Source organism: Barbus barbus (genome assembly GCF_936440315.1).
Source record: "Barbus barbus genome assembly, chromosome: 37".
Lineage (NCBI taxonomy): Eukaryota > Metazoa > Chordata > Actinopteri > Cypriniformes > Cyprinidae > Barbus > Barbus barbus.
The window spans coordinates 24,130,592-24,140,686 of NC_136715.1; positions in this window are offsets into that span (position 1 = coordinate 24,130,592).

The following is a 10,095-nucleotide window of genomic DNA, read 5'->3' on the forward strand; positions in this document are numbered from 1 at the left end:
GCTCCATCGCTGTGACACAGCACGATTTTATACATTTCCATAGGAATGTAGAGTGACCGAATTGAAGGGGAATGCTCTCGGTTGCTCACGTAACCTCGGTTCCCCGAAATGAGGGAACGAGACATTGCTCTTATTGCTGTGTCACCGAGCTCAGGATCTTAGAATGCAAGTTGCTTCAGTCAAAGATTCTGAATTGATGACGTACAAGCACTGCTTTGTTTTGTTTACAAAGCTTCAGTGCATAAAGCATTTATGTCTGTCTTACCAATGCACTGCAAATGCTGTAAAGAATGCTGAAGGCGAACAGAAATGAAACATACAACTCTCTGCTTGCAGCGCATCAGTCTTGCTCGTCAGGAAAGTGAGTGAAACACACACAAACACACGTTTTCATGAAATAATGCATCATTAATCGTGGTTCATTTCCGTGATTTGGTACGATTTGGTTCACATCAGCAGCGAACCGTGCCAGAGTTCACATGAACCGAACCCCAGACCACCCTTTTTAAGTGGACTTGGGTACGTTTCGCAGGTGCGCACCCGAGGTCAGAATCCACATCATCCAAATGAACCGAACTCTGATGTCAATCGAACCCGGGTGCGCACCAAAAGTGCTAGTGTGAAAGCACCCTTAAACACCTCTGATTGGCCATTGCGTTCACATGCTCAACAGACATGTTTGTGGCTACAATGATCATTGCTTCATACTCTTCACCGAGCACACAGATACACACTGGAGTGTTTGAAAGCCATGTCTATCAGCAGATCTGTCTATGAGCAAATATATTAGGGATCCGCTGATAGACGCAGCTTTCAAACGCTCCTGTATGTATCTGTGTGCTCGGTGAAGAGTATGAAGCAATGATCATTGTAGCCACAAACATGTCTGTTGAGCATGTGAACGCAATGGCCAATCAGAAGTGTTTAAGGAATCCTCTAAACCAATGTTCCCTCTGAGCTGCGCGCGCACACACGGTCGCGCACTTCTTCCACCAGCCTCACAGAGAAATAATGTGCCGCGCACATGCAAAAATGATTTGAGAAAGCCATTTGGTTGTATTCTAGTAAAAAAGAAAGAATTTCATAAAAAAAAGAAACATATTTTTAATATTACTTATTTAATGTGAATTTGACATTTAAAGTTAATGTGAATAAAAACATTGCAAGTTAAGCTACTAATCATAACATTTTCATTGTACAGAAGCAAAGAACATTTTCACTGACAGTCTAGTTCAAGCACTCTCAAAAACTCCCATTAAAACCACTGAAGCTGTTTACACTATGAAATTAATATCTTACATATTCGTACACACATTTGCACTTTGTTGAGAGAATTTGCCAGAAAGAGGTATTCAGTCAGCGAGCGAGTGAAGAAAAAAATAAAATAAAAAAAATACCGGCATTTTAGCGATGACTCATCTGAACACCTACGATTGGTCATTGCATTCATAAGCTCAACAGAATCGTGTGTGATTATAATGCGCAGTGCCATAAAAACGCGTCTGTCTCTGGCTCAGCGCCAGCCAGCGAATACAGATTTGAATTTAGCAGCTGATTATATGATGCACTGAACGTTCAAATCACGCCGGTGTAATAGTATAAAAATATAAAAAAATATATATTAATCGGCTTTTTTGTCTTTTGGATCTGCATTCAAAATCCACTTGGCTCCAAAATCTGAGGGGGCACGCCTCTGTGGCCACGTGTTGTTGCAAAACGGAAATCCGATCTTCATATCCCTCGCTATATTGAAATTTAATGGCGTTCTCACTGATGAAATCAAAAGCGCTGCATTTTATTAATTATCAGCTCATTTCAAGATCAAAGACCGCTAAAGGAGAGCACGCAGCATTAGCACTGGAAATATATGTTTTTGTTACTACTTTTAATGAAGATGATTGTGTGTTGACCGTCTGCGTCTTACTTTAAGTTTCATCCGCGGCAGTTTGCGTGTTGGCTTGCTGAAGAGATTTTCAGCTACTCGTCCGCGCCGATGCATGTTACATTAGCCCATTCATATCTGACTATGCCATATTGCCTATAACACTCTCACACGTTTAATATTTTAACATTTTGGGAAGAGTAAAAAATTTGCATATGTGGTTCAACAACCAGATGCATTTACACTTGTCCAGTTTCATCTGGAATCACCTCCTGAAGTGGTTTGAGCGAACGGATTTATATCCGTCTCGAATGCGTTTCGGAGAGGAGCGTCTCGCTGCAGCCCACAAGATCCAGGAGGCGTGGTCGGATCCAGATCCAACTCCTCCCACCTTACATTTACCTAAACCTACCTATCTCCACACCATGATCCCTAAACCCACCCCATCTCCACCCCTAAACCTATTAATATGATGTCACACTTGGCTGTGGGAAGAGTTGGATGTCCACCGCAGGATGCAGCGAGCCCTACTTGTGGTTTCGGAGGGCATTTACACCTGGTCTTTTCACAATCAGATAGCTATCCGTTCATACAAAACTTATGACCAGGTGTAAACAGCCCCCTAAAGTACTATTAAAAATTTTATATGCACTTTTGCCCATATCTGTTACTTAATTAAACAGACTGGTTTTTATGCATAGTTAATAGACTACATTATTAGGCTACTTTGTCCATCGCCCACTATAGATCAACTAACATAATCTATAAATGTGAGAATCGCGATATTTCATGAAATAATTAATGTGTTTGGGAATGTTTAGAATAAAAAGGAAATAAATAAATAAAACATAAGTGCTATTGTGGCTGCTGTGTGTCACATGACGACTCACAACCCCAACCCCCCACTCGTGCCCCCTCAAAAATAATGAGTGCATGACAGCCCTGGCCAAACGAGTCGCTGTAGAAACCGAATACTTCAATGGTCGCGGTCGAAATAGCTCAAATCGAGAGCCAACGCAAACGCAATGACATGTGCAATAAAATGTCCTCATGTATTAAAGAGAGTGGCTTGATTAAGTGCTGGAAATAGCGGATGATGGGCACAGAATGGTAACAAAACTCTGAGACATTTACAGTCACACACAGGTGTATTGTACAAACTGTACTTCATAGGGATGTTTAGATATAAGAATTCTCGTTCACGTTTTTTATTTAACTTACAGATCTTAGTTTAAATGCTTCAGTTTGTTTTCTATTCTCTTCTATCAGTTTAAATGCTTCATTGTTTTGATATTATATTATATTATGTTAGGCCTATATTATAAACCTAATAAATAATTGACCTTGTTTTTTAATGGAGTAATTTATGCTCATAAAGGCTGTATTTATTTGATCAAATTACAGAGAACCCCCCCCCCCCCCCCCCAGTAATATTGCGAACTCTTAGGCTATTGCCATTTCTAATATTGGTTTTCTATTTTAATATATTTAAAAATATAGTGTATTCCTGTAAAGCAAAGCTGAATTTTCAGTATCATTACTCCAGTCTTCAGTGTCAGATGATCCTTCAGAAATCATTCTAATATTCTGATTAATTATCAGTGTTGAAACTGTTATGCTGCTTAATATTTTTGGAACATTTTTTTTTCTTTGATTCTTTGATTAGGCTAATAAAAAGTTAAAAAGAACAGCATTAATTAAAAATATAAATATTTTCTAACAATATAAGTCTTTACTATCACTTTTTTATCCATTTAACACATCCTTGCTGAATAAAAGTATTAATTAAAAAAATAATAATAATAAAGAAGAAAGAAAGAAATTACTGACCCCAAACTTTTGAATAGTAGTGTATATTGCAACATAAAATTTATATTTTGAATATACACTGTTCTTTTTAACTTTTTATTTCTCAAAGAATCCTGAAAAATATCACAGGTCCCTTGAAAATATTAAGCAACAAAACTTTTTCCAACACTGATTATAAATTAGAATATTAAAATTATTTCTGAAGGATCATGTGACACTGAAAATTCAGCTTTGCTTCACAGGAATAAATTATATTTTAAAGTATATTAAAATAGAATACATTTATTTTAAACTGCAATAATATTTCACAATATTATTTTGTGAAATAATATTCAGCATTTTTTAATCAAATAGATACAGCCTTGATGAGCCTAAGAAACGTCTTAAAAACATTTACCGATCCCAAACTTTTGAACGACAGTGTACTGTACTGTAAAAAAAATTCTCAGGTAACCTAAAATGTACATCATTTAGTTACATCAAGGGTCAAATCAAATATAAATAGCACATTAAAGTTAAAAGTTACACACCTTTTTGTGTGTGTGCTGTATAGGTCTGGTATAAAGAATGTTTTTGCTCAGGTGGCCGAAATGTCCACCAAATAGAGAAAAGTTTTCCTCAGCAAGAAAAAAAATTAGAGGGAACATTGCTCTCAACAGTGATCAAAATGCTTGTCTGGGCTAGCTGAGTCATGCTCTTCAACTTCTCCCTCATCTGGAGAACATATGAAAGAATGTGTTGAGTTTCTGAGTCCTCCTGACCTCCCTGCAGCTCTCCTTAAATACGGACAATGGACCTCGTACCTGACGGTGTGTAACAAGTCAAAAGGTGAAAAACAGGTAGAAGACTGAGGGGCCTCCCTATAGGCAAATAATAAGTAAGAAATCCATTGAATCCAGTCAGCTCCAGATTCACATATTTCAGCAACATTTGTTTAAGTGCAGGTCCTTGATGGAGAGCTGAACCCTTTGACCAACGATGTACCTGGGTGCCAAAGTCCGACCGTGGTCAGCAGCTCTTTTGGTGCACCTCTCAGACTGGACCTTCCTGGTCCTCCTCCATGTACGACGGCAGCGCTGTATAAATGCCTGGACTGAGGGGGCAGCAGTTTCAGCACCCTTGGATAGGAACAATAGGGATTGATATAAATTACAACACATGAATGGGGACAGCTTGGTTAAAAAACACCAGCAAGGAGTTGTCTGAGCATATCCCAAGTAAGCTGCTTACTCTAGGCGGAAGGGCTCTTGGAGACCAAACATCAGAGCATCCTCTCAAGAACCTGTTTGGCACATATGGTCTGACAGTTCATCTGTGGATGGAATTCTGATGACAGGCTGGCGGACATACTGGAGAATTCCCTCCAAAAGTTGGGTAACAAACTGGGGCATCTGTCAGAGACCACATCCTCCGGAAGACCGTGAATCCGGAAGACATGTTCATTGATCACCTGGGCCATCCCCCTAGTCGAGATTAGATAGGGAATGAAGTGGTCCACTATAGAAAACTGATCCACCACGGTGTGGGTTACAGCATTGCCACTGGATGAAGGGAGACCATTAACAAAATCCAGGGCAATGAGTGACGAAAGAAGGGGATTTAACAGACCAACAGGAGGTTGATTAGAGGACTTGTTTTGAGTGCACATATTGCACACCCCAACAAACTAACAGATGCCATGGCCTGCCACCAAAAGCACCACAAGCCAGCAACCTCCTTACCCCAGGACAATGCATTAGCTTGGAGGCGTGACCCAACTAAAGAATGGCAATGTGGACTACAGCAGGCATGAATAGCAGAGCCTCCAGTATGGCTAGGGTCAGGTGACAGCCCCGATCACATGCCCTGAGGGCAAAATGGTATCTGGAGGAACACCTAAAAGAACAAAGGCAACGAGCCTACCTGAAATTCAGCCATTTGGTAGACTGAATGTATTTCTGATTTCTGTGGACGGACACCACTCTCCAAAAGCCATGATGTAATTTATTATCATAAGGGTATTCTCAGGAAAGAACCACCCATTTCTGATGACACCTCTGCCACAAACTGTCATTTAGGATCAAAATCAAACCATCGGCCCAGTCAAAATATGGCGTTTTTCCACTGCGTGGTACGACTCGGCTCGGCACAGATCAAAACGGCACGGCATGGCTCAGTTTGGCTCGGTTTGCGTTTCTACTGCAGTTTAGTATCGCTTTAGAGTGGGTGGGATTATTCACGTGTCGTTATAGTTGCGCAGTCTATATTGCCGTGACTCCTGAAAAACTTTTTCATTCCACGTCGCTCCATCACGCTCTCGCTGGATCCACTCCTTGGCTATCAATGAGAGGACAGTCTGTACTTCCTCAACAGACAACAAAACAGCCATTTTTTGGTTGCGGTTGCGGTCGAACCTTCGCTGGATGTGCTGATTTAAATCTAGTCTGTTTACATCTGTTGTGTCTCAAGCCACAAGTTCAAATGACGCAGACAGTGACAATTTTCTCTGGCCAATCAGTGATCAGTAGAGTTTACACGTCACATTTTGGTAATGGTACGGTTCGCTTGGAACCTTGGCTGAGGAGGTGGTACTAAAAAAGTACCAGGTAGTGTACCCAGTGGAAATCCCCCCAAAAGTGAGCCGTACTGAACCGTACCATGCCGTACCATGCAGTGTAAAAGCATCAAGTAGTGTGGTAAAAAACAAAATTTGAGATGAGAGACTGCAGATGCAATGCAAGTAACATGACAAGAAAGTCTCCAAGACAGGATAGTGTTGTCCAGTTACTGTAAGGGTTATGTGAGGAAAGTCAGGGGTGACCCAAAACAATAGGGATACAGAGGAAGTTAAATAAATAGAAGTTTAGGTCTTCACTGTGATTCCCTGAAGTGACCAGACTGGCATGGCAGGCGATTTGTGAAACTCTCACTATAGCTAGTGATCACTGAGGTAATGACATGTGAGGGAAGGATAAAGATCTTGAATGGGTTAGAAACCTGTGACAAGCCCAGTTAGCATTATGAAATTCCACTCCACCCCTGATCAGGCTGAGAAAGATCCACTGATCAGGACTGAAACAGGAAAGAGAGTGCAAGAACTCACCGAGGGGGAGATGGAGATGCTTCTCACCAGCATCATTACTAACAGACGGTGGCTTTGACTGAGCATACACAAAGGGATGTGACCTTGACTACTGCTGTAAAGAAAGAGACCTTTCTTACCAGCTGATTAGTGCATCCTCCCCACCTACATGGGTTCTGGCTCACCAGGTGGATCAGTCACCTGGGCAGCGACAGGGGAAGGGTGTGAATAGCAAGCTCGATGATGTCCCGGGGGTTGGGGGCATAGATCTCATCTGTGACCTCAATAAGCCAAGCTGCCGGTGCCGCTGGAATCCATTCACCCGTCATCTACAACCAATGGCATAATCCGCCCCCAACCTTCTGCTTTGATGAAGCGCTGCCAGTTGTCAAGAAGTCTCCTTACTGAAGACTGACTAGCCAAAGACATTGATCATCTTGGGCTTGTGCTCATGTAAATCCTCACAGCACGGCGCCCATGAATCCCACACAGCAGCACCCCAGTCATGAGCTCACCCGGCTCGGAATCAAATAACGTAAGCCACTCTTGACCGGTTGTGCGGGTGAGAACACCACCTCATACTGTATAATGAAAGAGCGACAATTATTAGGTTCACCAGCATATACAGGCAGATTATTGATGCATGGCTCGAGAATATCTGGCAGATGGCTAGTAGTCCAGGCACTGGCAGAATGGCATCCTGGTCGGGTAAGTCAAACTGACTCAATTGACCCAAGAGCTGGGTGACCCACGCAACTAGATCATCCACAGTGAGAGAGTTTCTCCACATGATGTAGCATAGCTCCCTGAAGCTCAACAGCATCATGAAGTAGGGATCGGATCCCTGTGCTTAGTCCATAGCTGGCCAGTGTGTGATGTCAAGTTTTCTGGAAGGAAGGACTTGAACGCATAATATGTGTTTTATATTAAGTCAAGCTCAAAAACTGGTGGTGAGTTTAGTTTAGTTTAATTTATTTATTCAGCACATTCAATAACAACAGAGCCAATCAAAGTGCTTCACAGGCAGATGTAGCAAATTGGCTTAAAAGGGAATTGTATATAAATAATAACAATTAATTGTGATTAATTACAATTATTTATATCGGCTAACAGTAATAACTGTAGCAGAATTAACTTGCCATCAACTGATCTGTCCGTCCAGCGAACATTCAGTGCAAGTTCGTATCAACTCTAAGAAAGGATATTTCCTTGGCCACAGGAAATAATTTCCTATTAATGCATTAGAGCATGTAGCAAGGTTCAAAATCGTAAAGAGATATTTAATTTGCAAGGCAGAACCAGAAAGTCATGTAATTTGTGCACACAACTTTTATTAACTAAACACTAACACAAACTAGTCTAACAAACAAACAAACAATCACTCATACATGGGGAAAAGGCAAATGAGAGTTGATGATGAAACCATCAGGAAAACCAGAGAATGCAGTTATGGAAAGAGTTATTTAACCACCTGAGTAAAACCAGGTGGTTATAACTGGGTCTATAACTTATACTAGACCTCTGTTTCATTTAGTTAAATGTTATACTTGCATTGCTTGATGGTGACGAGTGTCCAAAATGCAGTTTCAGATGAAAGTCTTAATGGTTTCAAGGTTTTGGACTCCCGATCACGTTCTTCCGGGTTGAAGAGTGATGAATTCTAAAGATGTTCTGAGGTAGAAATGTTCTTCCCAGGTAAAAAAGTGAAAAAGAGCTAAGAAAGAGATCTGCTAAGGTCCGAGGAACTTTGGTTGAATGGAAAGTCAAGGCCGCAAGGCCTGGCGCAAAGCTTAAAAGGTGCAGAAGAGTTCTAGCTCACATCCTTATCTTCTCCGAATCTAACAGAACCGCAGGGTGGATCCAGATGATCAGTTAAGTTTTAGGACTAGATAAAACAATCCCCTGTTTAAAAAACCCTGAAAAACTTAGGTATGAGTGGTGACAGTGCATCCATCGGAGTGCCTTCCTCGCTGTAATGGTGACAGGTCTGGTTAATTAGGGATGAGAAAGGGGGTTTTAAGCTTCATTGGGGTCACCAGGTGGGCACCCTCCTACTCTGATGTTTCAATGATAAGCCCACGACACCTCCAGAGGGCTCATCGGCAGCACCTGGCATCCCAGGTGTGCCCCCCTCTGCTTAGGGGCCCAGGCGAAATCTCCCCTTTTCACCCATAGCCATCGACTTGCTTCTTCTGCTGCACCTGAGAGGGCTTTGATGGTTTGGCGTAGGATTTGGCCTCGCACCCCCAATTCCTTAAGCAGCCTGATGGTTGACTTGCCCACGAACCCTCTGCAGCCGACTTCCACTGGGCAAACCTTGGTTTTCCATCCACGTTGCTCAGCCTAAGCTGCCGCTCAGTGTACTTAAGGCTCTTGCGCTCAAATGCCTCCTCTACAGCAGCCTCTCACGGAATGGTAAGCTCTATGATGTACATAGTGTGGAGTGAGGAGGACCAGAGCACAAGGTTTCTGAAGGGAAGCAGAACCTTTGGTTCAGATCTGCCGCCAACTTCCAATCACGAGCCCTTCCGAGCTGGCCGATGTCCGATGGTATATGGATTTTATACTATATATATATATATATATACAGTATATATACAGTATATATATAGTATATGTATCTAGTATATATAATGAATAAGTAATATTAGTTTTCTTGAAACTAGTGTATCTATTCTGGTATTTACGTTACAAGCAAGGTCTGTATTTGATATCTGAAAGGTGAGAGAGGGTCTGACTATGGAGTGCAGTAACAGTGTTTACTTATTTCTTCCAGAGAATATGTATTTGTTTTTTAATAATTCAGCTGAATAATTATATAATCAAATGTTATATTTCATAGAAAGAGAGTTGTAGATCAAACTTTGTTCTTATTCATTTGATTATGTGGTTCTCATGATAGCCATATGAGGCATATAAACACCAACATACAGTGCCATGAAAAGGTTTTTGCCCCCTTCCTGTTTTTTTTTTTTTTTTTTTTTTTTTGCATATTTGTCACACTTAAAAGATTCAGATCATCAAACTAATTTGTATATTACAAAACATAATGCAAGTAAATACAAACTGCCGTTTTTAAATGCTGATTTCATTTATTAAGGAATACAAGCTGTCCAAACCTACCTGGCCCTACGTGAAAAATTAATTGCCCCCTCCTGTTAATTCATGAATGAACTGTGATTAACCACGTTATTTTAGAAAGCTCTGTAAAATTACTCCAAGAGCGCAATGATGACTCATTGTCACACTTCACCAGGGAGCAAGGAATGAGGAAACGAGGAATGCACAAATCACAAAACTTTAATAGTCCAACAGGAAAACACAAAGCACAGGGAGCATGGGC